This window comes from Theropithecus gelada, chromosome 3, assembly GCF_003255815.1.
Source record: "Theropithecus gelada isolate Dixy chromosome 3, Tgel_1.0, whole genome shotgun sequence".
In the NCBI taxonomy this organism is placed as follows: domain Eukaryota; kingdom Metazoa; phylum Chordata; class Mammalia; order Primates; family Cercopithecidae; genus Theropithecus; species Theropithecus gelada.
The window spans coordinates 87887345-87907047 of record NC_037670.1 but is presented as its reverse complement, the minus strand read 5'-3'; the positions used below and the strand labels follow the sequence as shown (position 1 = coordinate 87907047).

The 19703-nt window shown below is 44.0% G+C and overlaps 1 protein-coding gene across 1 annotated transcript in view; it reads right to left on the bottom strand.

Moving 5' to 3' along the window:
• OSBPL3 (oxysterol binding protein like 3) overlaps positions 1-12776 on the bottom strand; it is a 184537-nt gene extending 171761 nt beyond the window's left edge. The window contains exon 1 of the mRNA XM_025379596.1: positions 12455-12776. The gene's annotated coding sequence lies outside the window, so the exon portion shown is untranslated. The remainder of the gene's footprint in view (positions 1-12454) is intronic.
• Between the last annotated feature and the right edge of the window lie 6927 nt (positions 12777-19703).

Sequence of the window (19703 nt, the reverse complement as noted above, 5' to 3'; positions counted from 1 at the left end):
GCCCCAGCAGTAGTCAATGGCACCAGAAATAACACAGTCACATAGGCCTGACACTCTGCAGTTACTTTTTGGTTTGCTTTATACATTTACTTCCAAGTAAGTAACACATTTACATGGAACAATATTCAAAAGGTATAAGTTCAACTTCATACCTATCCTGCCTTCCGTTACTCCTTCCTAGGAGAGTCTGATGTTACAGCAACCTCTTTTATAACCTTCAAAAGATATTTTATATTTATATCTATACAGTGAGTACAATTAAACATTGATCAACCAGCTCTCTGGAAAAACAAAAACAAAAATGTTCTCATGTCTTGCGTTTCCTGATTTCCATGGTGTAAATACCCCACTGTGGCTGGCTTCAAATTACCAACATGAAGTAATCAGCCAAGGGCTTGGGAAGTCATGTACAGTTGGTTCCCACATGCCAGTGTATACTGGCTTCAGCACACCAGGTTTTTTGCTTTTTTTGAGTCGGAGTCTCCCTCTGTCACCCAGACTGGAGTGCAGTTGCATGATCTTGGCTCACTGCAGCCACTGCCTCCCGGGTTCCAGTGATTCTCCTGCCTCCACTTCCAGGGTAACTGGGATTACAGGCACATACCAACACACCCAGCTAATTTCTGTATCTTTAGTAGAGACAGCGTTTCACCATGTTGGCCAGGCTGGTCTTGAACTCCTGACCTCAGCTGATTTGCCCACCTGGGCCTCCCAAAGTGCTAGGATTACAGGTGTGAGCCACAGCACCAGCCTCAGCCCACCAGTTTTAGCTATGTGTGCATATATGTATGAATATATGTCCATGTGTATATGTATATACACATATAAAATATATATATGGATATTCTATACTTTACTTTCTTAACTTCACAATAAATCTCACATATCATTCCGTATCAGAAAATGTAGAGCTGCCTCATTTTTAACAGCTCCATTATTTTTTAATCAGTACTTATTGATGAAAATTAAGTTACTTGCAATCTGATATTTATTCAAATACTGCAAGAAACGATTTTACATATATATCATTTTGTGAATTTTGCATATCTGTAGGATAAAGTTCTTAGGACTGTTATTGCTGAGTCAAAGAGTGCATGCATTTGCAATTTTGACAGATACTGCCAATGGCTCGCTAGTTTGGACCGACTTACATTTCCATCCACGATGTATACAGAATACCTGTTTCTTCAAACCTTTGCCAACACTATTATCACATTTTGTGATGTTTGCCAACCCGATAGGTGAAAAATAGCATTTCAATGAAGTTTTCATTTGCATTTTCTCTTTTTATGAGTGAGGTTAAAGTTTTCATATGTTTAAGAATCATCTGCATGCCATTTCGTGAACTATGTGTTCAAACTCTTTGCCTTTACAGTAACTGGCCTTTCTCGTACAGATTTGTTAGAGTTCTTTATATACTGATAAAAGTAGGTCTTTGTGATATGAATTGCAATTATTTTCCTAAATGTGTTGATTGCCTTTTGACATCGTTTTTGAAAATTGACCCCGCAAAAATGATATGTAATCAAATAAATCAATCTTTTATTTTATAGCTTCTGGATTTTGTGTCCTATCTAGAAAGGATTTTTCATCTTATTATTAAAAGTGTATTGTATTTTTTTGTACTTCTAATTGTTTTAAAGTTTTGATCCATGTGGAATTTATTTTATTTTTTGCCTAATTGTACCAACACCACTTATTATCCCTTGTGGAATCATCTTTGCTTTCTCCCTCAACCCTACTCCCAACCCCTAGTTTCTAGGGGCTATCATTATAACTTTCCAGTATTTTGATATTATCTGTCTTTTCCTCCTCTCACTGTGACCATCCCAGTTCAGGTCTCATCACTTTGTGCCTGTACTCCCAGCCTCTGCCTTTCTCTGTCACCACCAGAACACTTTCCACTAAGATAGCTCTTACCATGTCACTTCCTTGTTCGCTGTTTACAGAATAGTCTTTGGACTTACTATGGGATTTAGGACTTACACCAGTTGGGCCCTAATCTACCTCTCCATTCCTGTATGCTCTTACTTTTCACCATTACACAGTCCTTCTCTTCATCAAACTGGATAGTCCATCAACTCTCAAAATGTTATGCCTTGGCTCATCCTACCTACCACCTCTGCCTAGAACATCCTTCCTACCTTTCCCTTCATCCTTTTTTTTTTTGAGATGGAGTCTTACTCTTGTCGTCCAGGGAGTGCAGCGGCACCATCTCGGCTGACTGCAACCTCCACCTCCCAGGTTCAAGTGATTCTCCTGCCTCAGCCTCCCGAGTAGCTGAGATTACAGGTGCCCACCATCATGCCCAGCTAATTTTTGTATTTTTTGTGGAGACCGGGTTGCACCATGTTGGCAAGCTGGTGTCAAACTCCTGACCTCAGGTGATCTGCCTGCCTCAGCCTCTCAAAGTACTGGGATTACAGGCATGAGCCATCGCACTCGGCCCCTTCATCCCTTTCTTTATCTCAATTCTATGTGCCCTTCAAGACGTGTCTCAAACACTCACTTCTCTGCAAAAGCATCTCCCTAACTCCTCCTGAGCTCCTATGGCACTTTAGTATCTTATTTATATAAGTAGAGAAAAGATGGATCGATATATAGAGATACAGACAGATATATAAATATAAAAAACACAATTGTAGGGAGAAGGAGGAGTGCTATAAACGTATATACCCCAAACTGAAGTGAATATTCTTTGAGGTCAGGGGCTGTTGGTTAATTAACATTTGCCTGCTCCCTGCTTCTAGGTAGCACCTTGTACATAACAAATTGTTTTCAATAAAACGAAAATGTCTGGGGCTTAAAACATTAGTGTGCATCATAATCACCTGAAGGGCTAAAACCAGTTTTCTGGACTCCACCCCCAGAGTTTCCAATTCTATGGGTTTGGACCCCACCTAAGTTCTGCTAACAAGTTCCCAGGTGACACTGATACATCGCCTGCAGTTATACTTTGAAAACCACTGCCTCACACCATTCCTCAAACCTCAAAGTAAAAGCCTTTAGAAAACCGGGACAAAATGTGTCCAAAAGTCTCATGGACAGGAAAATCCTCTCAAACTGGGTGTCACTTAGATATGTATAGATTTCATCCCATCTACCCTGTCCAGCTCAAAGAGGCAGTGGCCCAAGGCCCCAGAGGCAGGTATCACAGGAACTACATCCATCCTCTGTTCCTCGGACTGCCAGTCCAATGCTGTTCAGCACACAGAGGGGGTCTCTGGTCAAGGGCGTGGCAGTAGAGGCTGAATGACCTAACTGCACCCCAGTTCTGCTGCTTGCTCTCTGTGTGACCATAGGAAAACTACTTCACCCTCTTTAAGACTGGATAGCCAGGGTTCTTTGGGTGGAAGCAACAGAAAACAATTTGGTAAATGAAGCCAAAGAACATGTATTAGAAAAAAAAACAGTTCAAGGAACTAAGAGGAGGCTGGAGAGGCAAGCCCGGGCACAGCTCTGTGGGATGGAAAGCTACACCACAACAAAGCTGTATGCACAGATGGTCTGGCCATGACACATCTCGCAGCAGACTCTCCATGACCCTCCCACACCCAGAGTCCAGAGAGAGGCATGTGACTGACCTGGCTCACAGGGCCACAGCTGAGGGGAATGGGGCCCCTCCTTCTGGTCCCAGCAGACTATATCCAGAGGCAAGAAGTGATTTATCAAATGGAAATCAGGAAGGGTAAAGGGATGTTGGAAAAACGAAAAGAGCAGGTGACTGCTCCCCAGCCTCTGTTTTAACACTGGTAAATTGGAATGATAGTAACCACCTCCTAAGTTGTAAGATCTAAGGAGGTAGTGTAAGTAAAGCACTCAGCCTGGCACATGGGGAGCGCCCAACAGCTACTGGCTGCCACTGTTATCACTGTTATTCATAATTACCTCCACCTTCAAAGGAAGGATGGTTTCCCCTTCCCTAATAACTCCAGCAAGCTCTGAAGGAAACCTCAGTTAATTCTGTATACACCAGGAATTTGCACGAAGCAGCCCTACACCTGAGAAAAACCCAAGTGGGCTTCCCTGTATTCTTTTAGGCTTCACATACTGCTAACCCAGTTTGCCTCAGATGCCAGACAACTGAGCTACACTAGAATCCAGCCAGCAAGTTATTTTAAGCTACATGCAGAGCTATGCTGGAGGGCAGGTTGTTGGGTATCATTCTGTTTCTGCTACAAAGGTGTTAAAAACTCAACTTTGGGGCCGGGTACAGTGGCTCAAGCCTGTAATCCCAGCACTTTGGGAGGCCGAGACGGGCGGATCACGAGGTCGGGAGATCGAGACCATCCTGGCTAACACGGTGAAACCCCGTCTCCACTAAGAAAATACAAAAAACTAGCCGGGCGAGGTGGCGGGCGCCTGTAGTCCCAGCTACTCAGGAGGCTGAGGCAGGAGAATGGCGTGAACCCGGGAGGCGGAGCTTGCAGTGAGCTGAGATCCGGCCACTGCACTCCAGCCTGGGCGACAGAGGAGACTCCGTCTCACAAAAAAAAAAAAAAAAAAAAACTCAACTTTGGATTCCACTCCCATTAGCAAATAAACAAACCGGTGTGTCGCACCAGAGAGAGAAATTCAAAACCTCAAAAGAGGAGTTAAGGCCTCCTCCCACTCAGTTCTACATGGCCTCTAGCAACGGCAGACAGACACAAAAGGGCAGGACTCTGCTCCTCTCATCCTCCTTTGAGGATTCCCCAGCCACATTCTCTTTTCTCCTCCTTCAGCAGCCTGAATCACAACTTACAAAAACAATGAAACTTTTCTCTCCAGGGTCCCAATTAAAAGCCAGACTCACTCCCTTTGAGCCACATCTCCCCACTGTAATTAATGAACTCTCTGCAACTCTTTAATGTTTACATCCCCTTCTAGTCTGTAAGCTCCTTGAAGGGAGGTTTCCACATCTGTTCAATTCATCACCACATCCCCTGCACCTAGCCTGGTGTCTGGCACATGGCATGTGCTTAATATTTGTGAAATGTATGAGCAAAAATCTTAGTGAATGCATTAATTCTAGGGAGGCATCTGCTTCAAATTTAATAGGAGTTGCTGAGATTAAAAAATATATACATACATAAATATCTACACACATATGTATACATATCTGTAGATTAAAATATATATATTAGCTTTAGCTTCTAAACATTTCAGATGACTGTCCACCACAAGTTACTTGGGGAGGGAAAAATATTTTATAAGATGTAAACTATAATTTTAAAGTTCTTGCAACCATTACGATATTTGATATCAAGACAGAAAACCTTTAAAAGTGGAGGTGGAAATCTTTACAAATACTACATTTTAATACATGTTTGGAGAAATGTTACATTAAGGAAAGTATATGACCCACAGAATACTAAAAATAAAGATTTTAGTATTTTAACTGTAGAGGGTAAACAAAATAGCAAACTTTATTTATAGTAACTGTTCAGGGATCCTCTGCCAATCCCGCACTGGATTGCTCATTGCAATTTGATTCTGTTCTGCTTTACATTTAAGCTATTTTTTAACTCAGATCTACTCTCACGCAATCTGAGAAATCACAGATGAGGATTCCGCTAAGATTGTTCATCCAGCCCACACTTGCTCAGAGAACTGGGTTGATTACCGCAGATATTTTTTTCGTAAGTAAACACAGACATATAGACAGCAACATAATTTTCATCTAAAGAAATTTGTATGAAAGAAATTCGCTTCTTGGCTTTAAACCCACACATGATTATTATTGTTCCCTAAGAATCATATTCCACTCTTACTCAAGGGGCCTTGGAGCATCTAGAAACAACCATATTCTAGCTCTCAAACAACAGACTTAGGGAGAGGCGGTTATAAACCAAGTCCAGAGAAAATTCAATTTCAGGGGCACAAACAATGTGACTAAGAACAAGGAAATTACCACTGAGTCTTCTGTATTTTTCCAAGATGAAGGAAATATTTCATCAACTTCACAACAAAATCATTTAGATTAATAACCAAAGAAGCAATTCGTCACACTGCTATTCCATTTATTATTATAAAAGAATTTTTAAATGTTCACATAGCTTAAATAAGTCCAGGAATGATATTGGAAGGCTATAGCCTGCCTGCTATAAGCTTCTGCAAAGAAGCATCTTTGAAAAAAATCAATATTTTCCAATCCTTTCATACCAGAGGAATTCTTTATAAAAATATTATACTCTAGACTTTTAAAAGATGCCTTTGATATTTCTAAACTTTTTATTATGAAAAATTTCAAATATATACAAAAGTATAGCACTGTACTGCCCAGCTGAAATGTAATAGGAGCCATAGATGTAATTTTAATTTCTTAAGTAGACCAAGAGTAAAAGAAAACAAGTTAGTTTTAATTACACATTATTACAATATATTCAAAATATTATTTCAACATGTGATGTTTAAAAATTGAGGTATTTTTACTTTATTTTTCATACTAAGTCTTTGAAATTCAGCGTGTGTGTTATACTTACAGCACTTCTCAGTAAGGACTAGCTACATTTTAAAGGCTGAATAGCCACATGCGACCAATGGCTGCTCAGCAGACACCACAGATAGAGAATTCATCACCTAGCCTCAACGATCATCAGCTTACGGACAGCCTTGCTTCCTCCGTACTCCCCTCCTCACCCCCAGATTATTTCAAAGCAAATCCTAAAAACTGTAGCATTGCAGCCATGTTCAAAGTTCCTTGACTCTTTTTAACAGTTGGTTTGTTCAAATCAGTATCTAAAAAATCAACTATGGGGACCTCTTTTTAACGACGAGACGTTTTGCTGACTGCAACATAATAGGAGTTACACTTTTAGTAAAATGCTGCAGTCATTTGAATGTTTATTACGCATCTATCTTGTGCCAGGTTCTGTTCTAGCTCCACGACAAAATAGCGAACAGGGCTCGAAGGAACTTCTGGACTACACATTAGGGTCGCATTAGAATCAAACTTTTTTTTAGAAATGCCAGTCCCATCAGCTAGCAAATAGATAAATAAAACCATGGTATATACATATAATGGGGTATTACTAGGCAATCAAAAGGAATGAAGTACTGATACACACTACAACAGAAATTAACCTTGAAAACAACATACTAGGTGAAAGGAGCCAGAAACAAAAGGCCACATACTATATGACTCCCCTTATATGAAATGTCCGGAATAGGCAAATCCATACAGGCATAAAGTAGATTAGTGGGTGGGGACTTGGGGAATGGACGGGCAGTATGGGGAATGACTGGTAATGGGTGCAAATGTTTTTTAGCGGGTGATAAATGTTTTAAAATGATGGTGATGGTTGCACAACTCTGAATATACTAAAATCCATTAAATGTTGTACCTTTAAACGGATGAACTGTATAATATGTGAATTGTGTCTCAATAGTGAGTGGTGAGCTATGAGTCTAGACAGGGAAGCAGGAGCTGATTCAGAGAGGGCCTTGCAAATCTGCTTTAAAATGTGAAATATTCATTGATCCATAAAATAGTCACAAAAATTCCATTTGAATTCTGTAACAATTTTAGTATATTTTTATTAACAGCATTACCATAGCTATGAAAAAATAGTACATAACATAGGCAAAATATTTATTCTACAGACAATGATTATTATATGTGTGAATTTGAGATCTCCTTGCAATATCTCCTTGGTCCAAAGATGAGAGCAACCAGAACAGGTGCTTTTCATGGATTTAACTAGAAATTCTATTACTTCATCATAAAATGATGATGGCATATTCTATTGCTTCATCATAAAATGATGATGGCATAAAATACTGTGGATCAAAACAAATTAGAAAACTAGAAAACAAAATGTCACATTCCAATTACCTTTTCACAGAATATTCTAACAAAATGCAAGCAAATATAATTAATATTTTTTTCAATTGAACAGTTACTATAGATAGGACACCATGTTTAGTGACATGAGGAACAGAAACCTAAGGAACACACATTCGCCCTGCCTTCAAGGCATTTAAAATCTAGTAAAGGAGGCAGTAAGTTTGAATAAATTACTAGCACAGGAGGCAACAGGGTGAGAGGAATAGGGGAAGACAAAAGGTAAGAAGTGCTGAAGGAAGGAAGGAAGGACACCAGCAACATACTTTGTGATCAGAAACTGAACTGGGAAGTTTCTCATATTTTAAAAAAACAAATGCTCTGGGAAATTGGGTTTAGAGAGATTATGCTGACAAAAGTAGTCTATGAGTCCAGCTTTGAAAGACTTAGGTTTTCACACGGAGAGACCAGAGAGCTTTCTAGGCAACAGGAGTGCATGGACAAAGGCAAAATCCTTTGTTGATTAATAAAACTCAGACTACCAGTTCACAGGGTTGGGGAATGATGGGATGAGGCCAAAGCTGAGCCCAGTCTGCTGGATCGTGACTTCAGACTAAGGAATCTACGTGCAAGTAAGTAGAGAAAATAACTTGGGGATTGAGTCTGAGATCCACCATATGTTAGTTGCAAAGCAGTTGTGAACTTAACTTTTCCTAGCCTCATCTGGAGACTGGAGGTATAATAACAATGCCTGCTTTGATGCTGCCCTGAGGAATAAATGCAATAATGCACGTACAGGAACATATGACAGCACCCAGCACATAAAAGTTCAGCAGCTGTTACTACTGTTATTAATGTTATTCACTATATAAGCCACCCACTAATTTTTAACAACATAATTACAGTACTTAAAGAATTTACCTGACCATGAAAACAGAGACAGGATGAAACCCCGTCTCTACTAAAAAAATACAAAAAATTAGCCGGGCGAGGTGGCGGGCGCCTGTAGTCCCAGCTACTCGGGAGGCTGAGGCAGGAGAATGGCGTAAACCCGGGAGGCGGAGCTTGCAGTGAGCTGAGATCCAGCCACTGCACTGTAGCCTGGGCGACAGAGCAAGACTCCGTCTCAAAAAAAAAAAAAAAAAAAAGAAAACAGAGACAGGAAAACAGAGGTAGGAAAACCCACCTGTAGACAATGTTAGGACAGAATGCACAAGTCCCTAAGATCCTGAACTAAGATGCTGCAAGGCCTCCAGGAAAGGACCAGTGTGAGAGACACTGAGACAACAGTTAGGGTGAGCCTGAAGGTGATCTGAACCGTAGTAACTGGAAAAACAAAAAACAAAAAACAAAAAAATTTCCAGAAGGGGCCAGAGAGCTGATAAATATGTAAATTTAGACAGGAAAGGAATGTGCAGAGAACCATAAACAACTCTCAATTATGCATGGAAGACTTTTTCCACCTAACAGTTTCCATCTTCCCTAGTATCCTACACCTCAATCTCTTCCTCAGGCATTCTAGGTTGCAGGGTTCTCCAACCCTTCCTGGAGTACTCTTGAAATAGAATTAACAAATAGGAAAATACAGTACTGCTGAGAAGTACATTATAAATAAAACTGCATTATCTAGACCCTTATGCGGGGGAAATGTTACACCAGCACCCAAACTGGAATAAAGTAGAAGAAAGAAGGAATCACTAATTCCTTCCCCATCCCATTTTGCCATGAGCCCTTTAGGTGGTACCCATGCCACTCCTCCCCAACTTTTCACCCTCAGTGTCAGTGCAAGAGTGGAGAGTTGAAATGTAGTTGGTTTACTGAAAGCCTACTGCAGAAGCTTTTGGAATTAGTAGCAGTTTCTAACTCTCCAATCTGCATTAGACAACAGAGGAACTAGCTGGTTTCCCAGCACTTTCTTTAAGAGGTATAAAGCATTACTTCAGAGTTCACTTACCACAGTGAGTAAAACCAATCAGATATCTCTTTCGATTTAGATGAAAGGAGGATTTCCTTTCCTTCTGGATTAAAAGTCCCCGATCTACCAAGCCCACAAACCATAAACGCAACCACAAAAATCAATGGCAGTAAGAGTCTCAAGGATTCTGAAAACAGTACAACTAGACACTTGATATTGGCACCAGAAAGTTTACAGCCCAATCTCAGATGGTTTTAATATTTGTATCATTGGACTCTATCATGAGTTAACATCTAATTAAATAATGGGGCAAGAATTGAAGTCAGACTATTAAAAAATCTAGCTCAGCAATTTATTGGTGACCTTAGGCAAGTTCCTAAACCTCGGTTTCCAATTCTTCACCTGAAAAATGGAGATAACCTCACAATACTGCCCAGCAAGATGGTGAAAATTACAGCTTACCGGCAGGACACGGTAGCTCACACCTGTAATCCCAGCACTTTGGGAGGCCAAGGCGGGCGGATCACGAGGTCAGGAGATGGAGACCATTCTGGCTAACACAGTGAAACCCTGTCTCTATTAAAAATACAAAAAACTAGCTGGGCGTGGTGGCGGGCGCCTGTAGTCCCAGCTACTCACGAGGCTAAGGCAAGAGAACGGCGTGAACCCGGGAGGCGGAGCTTGCAGTGAGTCGAGATCATGCCACTGTACTCCAGCCAGGGCGACAGAGCAAGACTCCGTCTTAAAAAAAAGAAAGAGAGAAAGAAAGAAAACTACAGCTTATGGCAGCAGCCTGGGAATATGTGGCTTATGATGTAACCATTAGCGATTACTGAAAATATATCTCAATAAGAAAACAGTAAATCTTTTGGCTAAGCCATAGCTTTTGATACAAATAAAGCTAAATGTCTATTAGCTGTAATGGTGGAAACCACATTTTAGTTTATTGGAAGAGGTCCAGCACAATAGAGACAAAATGAGCTGGAATCCTAGTTCTGCCAGGATAACCTTGGCAACACTGGTTAACCTGCTGGACCCTCAATTTCCCATCTGGTTAAATATACCTAGCTAACAGACTTCTGTAAATTTAGTGAGGTAATCTACAAAAGTTCCTAGTATTGCTATTTGTTAATTTTCCCAATAGTAATTAAGGATAAAGATGAAAATCAAAATCAGCTATGAAATCCTCATTCCTCATATTTACAGAGAAGGTTTCATTTATTCATTCTATAAATGTTTATTGCAAACCTACTGTGTGTTCTTGACACAGGGGATCAAGTGATGAACAAGACAGACAAGATCTCTGCGTTCCTGGTACTTACACCCTAATGAGGGAAGACAGATAACACAATAATCCAAGGAGACAATTTCAGGGAGAAATTTAAGTTCTATGAGCAACAGCAAACAGGTGACGTGGCTTGGCTACACGGGAGGGTCATTTAGCTTGGATGCATACAAGCCCAGGCCTGCCTGACTGATCTCCTTTAGCCAGGAGAACCTCACCTTGTATGATACTTGCGGGGTACAGTGTAGATGATGAGAAACCAGGCCTTCGCTTTCACCTATCTGTGGAAGTATCTCTTTTGCAGCTGTAGTTTAAAACGTTTCTAAATGCCCTCATCCCAATACTCAAACTCTGAGGGTCAGAGCAACCCCGAAGGGTCTCAAGCACCTCTGCGCAGTACGCAGACACATGGAAACTGACAACTTCACAGTCCCTTCAGCTCCAAGTGTCCCGTCTGAGGAGACTGGTGGCTTGTGAGATGGAGAAGGACAAGCACAAGTGTGCAGGAGGCAGCAAGCAAGTTGCGTTGCCGAAGGAGGGGCGGCGCGCCCCGGCTTAAGAAGTATCTGGACGACCTACGACAGTGCCCATCAGCGACTCCAGAGGCTAGGAACGCTCCCCGGGAAGCTGGGCAGTGCTAAGGGGCTGCCTGGGAGTATCTGGCTTATGATGACAGTACTTAAAGAATTTACCTGACCATGGAATAAACAGAGACAGAGATAGGAAAACCCAACTGCAGACAATGTTCAGAAAGAGTACATTAAGTCCCTAAGACCCTGAACTAAGATTCTGCTGCAGGGCCTCCGGGAAAGGACCAATGTGAAAGACACTGAGATAAGAGTTAGGGTGAGCCTAAAGGTGATCTGACCAGTAGTAATTGGAAAGTCAAAAGAAAAAAATTTCCAGAAGGGGCCAGAAAGCTGATGAATACGTAAATTTAGAAAGGAAAGGAACGTGCCCTGGGCCTCCAGCCCGGCACGGGGGATCTGGGCAAGCCGCGGTTGGGAAGGCGGGCGAGCGGAGCGCCTGCCCCGAGAGCGTTGTCTCAGTCTCACCGGCGCGCCCCATCCCGCGGATGTGGTAAAGCGTCGCGCTCCGCCCAATTAACCAGGCTTCCTGAGCCTCCAGCCCCGGCGCAGAGCCTCCCCGCTGCCCAGGACGGCTCCGCACGCCGCGTCCTCCCGCACCTGCGCTCCAGCCCCTGCGCTCGGTTCCTCCTGGCGGTCAATCCTCTGAGTCGTCCCTCCAGGGACGGAGCCCTAGGGTGGGTGAGACCCGGGTCCTCCCTCCCCGGGAGCGTCAGCCGGCACCGAGGGCGAGCTCCCAGGCTTCGGTCTGCCCCAGGGCCGGATCCTCCCCGGCCGACACGGGCAGACCCCGGTTCTGCAGAGACCCGCGGCGCCCCCCAAACCGCAGCCCTTCCGAGCCCGCGCCGCCGCCTGGCCCCCCTACACCTCGGCCCCATTTAGGCAGGCGCCCCGCCACTCACCTGAGCGCTGTGCAGCCGGAGACACTCCCTAGTTCCCCGGTGCAGGGCTCGGGGGTTAGCGCACAGACCCGGGAGAAGGCAACCCGGCTTCTCCGGTCTCCCCGCAACGTGCAGCTGACAGCTCTCGCACCGGCCGCAGGAGTCGGGGGCGGGGATGGCCACTCGCGGACAGACGGGGCCGGAGCCGCGCTGCGCACCGGCCGCGTCGCGCTCTGGTCCCTTCTCCCGGGCCGGCCGGCGGGCGCCACCAGCACGCGGCCAGTTCTGAGTACTTTGCCCAGAACTTCTCCGCGCGCGCCGCCCGGCGATTAGCCAGAGGAGCGGCGCAGGGGCGGGAGCGCAGGGGAGGGGCCTGCGAGGCCCGGGGGCGGGAAGGCGGCAGAGTGACGCACGTTACCACCAATCATAAGTCGCCTTTGGGGAAGGAGGTGGGGCGATGCCCTCGGAAGAAGCCCGCGGATTCCATGACGCAGCCGGGGCACTAGGGATCCCGGATTTCGGACGGGTTGGGGGGGCGGAGGTAGGCGAGTTCTGCGGCGTGGCAAGGAGTGGGGCTCCCGGCGGTCCAGCTCGGTGCCTGCTAGCTGTAGGCGTTCGGTAAATGTTCCTCGAGTGGCTCTTCCTGGCCAGGGAAGGAGGAAGAAGTGAAGGCAGAGTGGGAGGGGCAGGTTTACGAAGAAGGCTCCAGGGGACCCTTGCGTTCGCACAGGCTAGGAGAACTCTACCTCCCGAGGAAGTCAGACTAATGCAGAGGAGTCGAAAACGGAGGAAATACTTGGGGAGGCAGCACTCTAGGCACGAGATGACAAAGGACAGTATCATTGTGAGACCCGGGGCTCGGAGACCGTGACCCTACCTCCAGAGGCAGCCGTGCAGATACGTGCCGGAGTGATTTTGTTCTCTGCAGTTTATGTGCAATGGGGTAGGGGGTCGGGAGAGCACCGTCGTTACTATTAAATCTCCCTGAAAGACGGGAAAGTCCACCCGACTTGACTTCTCACTAGCCCAATGGCCTTCTTTGATCCTAGCATGAATGCAAGCAGCTGATTATTTGGGGTCAGTTTGCAGACTGCAAATGTGTCGAGTGCCGCAGGTGGCGGGTGGGAAGGGCATGAGCATTTACTGAGCACCTATTATGTGCCAGGAGCAGTTGCGAGCTTGCAACTGTGAGAAAGGCGTACCAGGCTCCTGTACTCACGGGTCTTGCATTTTTGTGGAAAGGCAGACAATAAGAGAATATACATATCCATGCACAAAATAAAAGGCTGACGAACTGTTAGTACTGAGAGGAGAGCCAAGCCTAGCTTTCGAAAGTGGTTTAGTGCGTGATGGCGCGCTCACCCTGAGGGGCCTCTAGGCGAGGGTGGCTTTTACCCAGATTCCTGAGCATGGGAAAGGAGCTGCCACACCCAGTCTCGCAAAGAGCGTTCCAGGCGAAGGGAATAGCAAAGACAAGGTATTTAGCCTCCCTGAAGACCCAACTGACCGACCTCACCCAGCTGGGCACCGCGCGTGGCTCGCTGGGCTCGGCGCCTGGCACAAAGGGCTCCACAGTGTTAAATCCCCCTGCCAACCACCACCTGAGGCGCTCGTCGCATTTCCAGTCTCCAAACTGACCCCAATTCAAGGTTTCTGAGACTGTTTCCGGAGCTATTCTGTTCACATTTCATTCACCACGTTCAGATCTCCGCTTTCTGGAACCATCCCCCTCGCGAAATGTCTGGGACTGTCTGTTTCGGATCTGGCAGGCGGCGGGCGAGGGCGGGAGGCGCCAGAGATGCTGCCGAGCAAACCGACTGTCATGCCGCCTGCGTCGGCACACGGAAAAGCTTACTGGAGAAGATTTCAAATCGAGTGACTCCGCGGTTCCTAAACAACCTCGCAAAGCCCGACCAGCGCCAGGTGGCTCGATGGGTAGTGGAAGGACGTGTCTGCCAGGCGCGCGGACAGTCCAAGGAGGCACCTTGCCCACGCCCAGCCCCGCCGCCGGAGCAGCTTAGACTGGGTTTTCCCAAACCTCCTTCCATTTTTCTATAATTCCTCTCTGAGAGAGGCTTGCTCTGCCCTCCTCCTGCCAGTCCCCTTCCTCGTTCAAGCTATTTCTTTTTCTTTTGCTCTCCACCTTCAGCCTCTCCGCCTGTTTCTTTAGCATTGGTTTTTCTGTAGGAGACCAACCTTCAATCTGAAAGGAAGTTATTTGCATAGGGCTTTGTTGTTTACACTAGCATCCCGTTCTGGGCTTTTTCATTAATGTCTTCCAAATCAAATCATAATAGAGTGTACATTCTCTCTCTTTGTGTGTGTGTGTGTGTGTGTGTGTGTGTGTGTATACTTGAGGCGTTAATTGGACAGGATGAGAGAATTATTCACATTGTGCCTTGTCCCCAAGTAAAGGAGGAATTGTACTGTGGCTTTTCATAGTTTCATTTCCTCTTCTACTCCTAAATAAGCTTCCAGGCTCTCCAGCTCCTAAAATCTAAAGGAAAAAAAAAAAAGTTGAAACCCACGCGGAGCTAATTATTCTTGAAAAAGCTTGTTAATGTTCTAAAATTAGCTTTCTTCTCAGAGTCTTATTTTAAAATAACGATTTGAATGTCTAATAAAGATCAGTGGTTCCATATTAAGAGTTCCTAGAGACCCTCTTCTTTGAACTGTTGAACAAATACTTTTTCTCTTTGGAGACACGCCCACCACAGTGGGAATTTTTCACATTTGGCACAGTGGTCTTAGCTTCTGAAATCGGTAATAGGTAAGCGGGTGCTACCTGAGTTTGCATGTTTTGATAGTAAAGGAAACTGAGGACCTCTAGAATACCTCAGTTCCTGTCTTATGATGACCACCTCATTCTGTGATCACCTTTCCTTGTCTGTAAAATGGAGATAATTAAGTACCTGCTGGACTACAGGAAGAGTTTGATCATCCATTTGCAAACAGTTCCTGCATACAGAGTTCTCAACCTCAGCACTATTAACATTTTAGGTAAAGATAATTCTTTCCTGCTGGAGGTAAGGGGTGGGGAGGAGTGCTGTCTTGTGCATTTAGCAGCATTTCTGGCCTCCACCTACTAGATTCAAGGAACACCCTGTCCTCCCCAGTTGTAACAACAAAAAATCTCCAGACTTTTGCCAGAAGTCCTCTGGAGGGCAAAATCCTCCCGATGAGAACCACTGGCATAACACATAGTAAGTGCCTACAGGAGGCGATATAGGGAAATGCTTATGGATATGGGTTTCTAAGGTGTGAACCTCAGGCAAATTTTGTTTCCTTAAGCCTCATCTATAAAATGGGAATGATAATAATGCTAACTTCTTAAAGTTGTCTAAGGATTAAATACAATTGTGAATGTAAAAGCAATTTGCACAGTGCCTGGCACATGGTAAACTCAAAATATGAGCTTCTGGTCTCATTTGTTTCCTGTGAAGAGACGGCATTGGGCTAAATTGGGGATGACACATCTTGACTTATTTGCTGCCACTTTCCTCCTGCCTTGTATCAGACATCATTAAGTCAAGGCTGCCTTTTCCGCTGAGTCCAAATAGAGCCTCAGAATCCTTCTCAACACTGCAAGAAGCTGCCACTGATAGGCCAAGATCAGTATCTAAGATAATGCTGAATTGCCATTCTGGGGCTAGATGAACTTTAAGATCCCTAATAGCTTCAGTTTTCTGATACGATTACAAGTGAGGAGGAACTATTGTTTATCACTTCATCAACTTCTTTTATGAAGGGGTGGTGGAGCAAGGCCCAGAAAGTTCCCAGTGTCTTGACCATAATCATACAGCCTATGAATGGTCAGAGGCTAAGTCTCCAACCCTCTTAAACGGCCATCTTTTTGCCACATCTACCACCTATGGAAAGTGGGAAAAACACTTGTCTAAATCTGAGTTGCCATCCTCTCCAACCTATACAGCCCTACTCATCTTCTTCCTCCTTCACTTTCATCTGAAAAATGAATCAAAGTATTTAGTTGCATATGAACACCTTGTAAGCATTCTTTTACAACTGTTAGTATAATTCTTGACAAGGATTGTTCAAAAATTCACCAATTCCTTTATTAGATTGCCTGCTTTGTATAAGGGATCATTCTTAGCAAGCACTTCAAAGTGAATAAAAATGAATCAGTGAGTGTCCCTTCAGTGCTTTTATAGTTTTCTATATTGGGCAGATCAGATGTGGACATAAATAACTACAACACAAGCTAAAAAATGGAAAATGTCCTGAGAGGTACCAAAAATGTGTTCAGAGAAGAGAGAAATTATTTTGGGAATTAGGAGCTAGAGCCATTTCCTGCATGTCTTTGTTAACATTTTTAACTTTTGGAAAAAAAAAATTCTTATTTATTACAGTAAAGTTATCCTTGTAGAGGAAGTTGCAACATTGTTAGTTTTCCTGGTTCAGATACATTTCCTGCTTAGTTTAAGTCAACATGATCAGTGCAACTAAAAGTCACAGATTATTCTAATCCTAAATTGGTTTTCATCAGCTGTTTACAATTTCTGGGATTTCTGGGCTATTCTAGAGGAGGCTTGCTCACCTTTAGTTTCCTTTCTTTTTTTTTTTTTTTTTTTTTTTTTTTGAGACAAGCTCTCACTGTTGCCCAGGCTGGAGTGTGGTGGTGGTGTTCCCAGGCCCAACTAAGTGTTGGGCTGCTGTTTCTCGTGGCCCAATAGTGAGATGCAGATGAACTCAGGATGAAGAGAGTTTTTATTTTTGCAACTGGTTACAGAGAGAAGGCTTGGAAATCATGGCCAGACCAACTCCAAATTACAAAGTTTTCCAGAGCTTATCTACTTTCTAAGTTATATGTCTACATGTAAGTGTACATTCATCTAAGACATAAGTAATTAACTTCTTTTAATCTATAACTAAAGTCTGAGTCCTGAAGACCTTCCTCTGGAGCCTAAGTAAATTTACTTAATCTGAATGGGTCCAGGTGCTGGAATGATTACCCTTATCTTGTCTCCTGCTAAATCATGGAGGTTTGGTGAGTTTCTTCCAACCCCCACAATAAGCTTGTTTGTGGAAGCCTGGGGGGTTTCTTCAGACCCACAATAAAACTTGTTTAATCCTAAATGAGTGCTGTTAAGAATTCCTTCATTATTTTGTCATGCTTTAAGACCGAAGAAAGGCCTAGGCAAAACTCCTGGTGGGCTTTTCTTACACTGGCTTTTGATATTGAACTTATCCACTCAGTCGGTACTGACACAGTTGTTATGGAGGCCTGCATGAGTGAGACCTGGCCTGCCGCAGTGTGATCTCAGTTTGCCGCAACCTCTGACTCCTGGGTTCAAGTGATTCTCATGCCTCAGCCTCCCTAGTAGCTGGCACTATGGGCACACACCACCACTAACCACACCTGGCTAATTTTTGTATTTTTTGTGGAGATGGGGTTTCGCCATGTTGCCCAGGCTAGTCTCAAACTCCATGGCTCAAGCAATCTGCCCGCCTTGCCTTCCCAAAGTGCTGGGATTACAGGCATGAGCTACTGCCCCCAGCCCTCCTTTAGTTTCAACAGACTAGCTTTCTTCCAAGCATTTGACATAATCAGGTATTTTAGCATGTTATACTGTGGCGCGTAGGCTACTTGTAAAAAGGAATGTAACACGGGCTTAGGGACACCAATGTCATACACTTTATTAAACCATGAAACAATATTCCCTTCAGGACTGAACTACCTCAGAAGTTGGGGTGAGCATTTAATTATCCTTTAGTTTCTGTCTCTGTAGCACATAGACATCCTATATTATTATCTGCTGTATATCCTAAGTGTAATAATAGTAGCCCATGAGTTTTAAGCATTTGTGTGCCAGGCACTGCCAAACTGGGCTGCCAATTGCCATAGCTCCTGCCACCCTTAGGAGGCCACCTATCAAATCAGAAAGATTTGGCAGAATTGCCAGAACCCTACTCCTTCTGTTACAAGCCACACCAGCAAAAAGTATGCCTTGAATCCTGCTTCTTCCCTTATTACCTCTTTCCCGAATTCATGTCTTACGTAAGTGCATTGGGTTAGTACCTTCTAAACCACATCTGCAAATCTAACTGCAGGGGATTTGCAATGCAATTTTCTCTCTCTGGCCTCTCCACTATAGAAAAGCACATTAAAAGGAAATTGGGTTAGAATTTGAGTGATCCAAGCCCCAGCATTCACCATCTTTTCCTCCAAATCTCCAACAAATATGTTGGCAGAAAAAGTTTTATATGTTATGCTTTGTGGTATGTTTCCTTTTTTATTGAGTAACCCAGAAAACCTTTGTGAATTCCTCCTCATTTCCCATCTCCATATCCACTAACATCACCACTGTAGTATAAACCACCATCATTTCTTGCCTGGAAAATTACAACAGACCAGGAGCCACCATTGCTCTTACTATAATCCCTTCTCCACTCTGAAGCCAGAGTTTTTTGTTGTTTTTTTTTTTTTTTTGAAGCTGGGTCTCACTCCACCTCCCAAGCTGGAGTGAAGTGGCAGGCAGAATCATGGCTCACTGCAGCCTCAAACTCCTAGGCTCAAGCAATACTCATGCCTCAGCCTCCCGAGTATCTGAGACTACAGGCACACACCAACATGCCCGGCTTATTTTTGCATCTTTTGCTAGAGATGGGGTTTCACCATGTTGCTTAGGCTGGTCTCAAACTCCAGGGCTCAAGCTGTCAGCCCACGTCAGCCTCCCAAGATGCTGGGATTACAGATAATAAGCCACCATACCTGGGCCAGAGTGATTTTTTTTTTAACCCAAATCTGATCATGAACATCCTCCACAGTCTCCCATTGCTCTTAGCATAAAGACTAAACTACTTACATGGTTTTCAACGTTCCATGTGGTCTGACATCCAACCAGCTTCATCCTGTGTCAACTTGCCCCTTCTTCCTTTCCCTTTCTCCACATGGATCTGCTTCCAGGACTTTGTTCCTTCCTGGCATGAGGCACTTGGACAGACGTTTCCCACTCTCTGCTGGAATATGCTGTTTCTTTCTCTCCATTTAGTTAATGCAGACTTCCCTCAGAGCTCCTTCAGTCATCTGTTCCTCAGGGAAGTCCTCCTTGATGTTCACAATCAGGTCAACTCAGCCTATCATTGCTCTGGTTGAAACTAAGTTGTGTGTTTTTTTGGAGTGGTGTGGAGGAGTTGTTTGTTTTGGTAGCACCTATCACCTTTGAAATTATGTTTATTTTTTGTGATTTTTCTGATTAATTTCTGTCTTCTAGCTGGATTGTAGGCTCCACAAGTCAAAGATCATGTATAT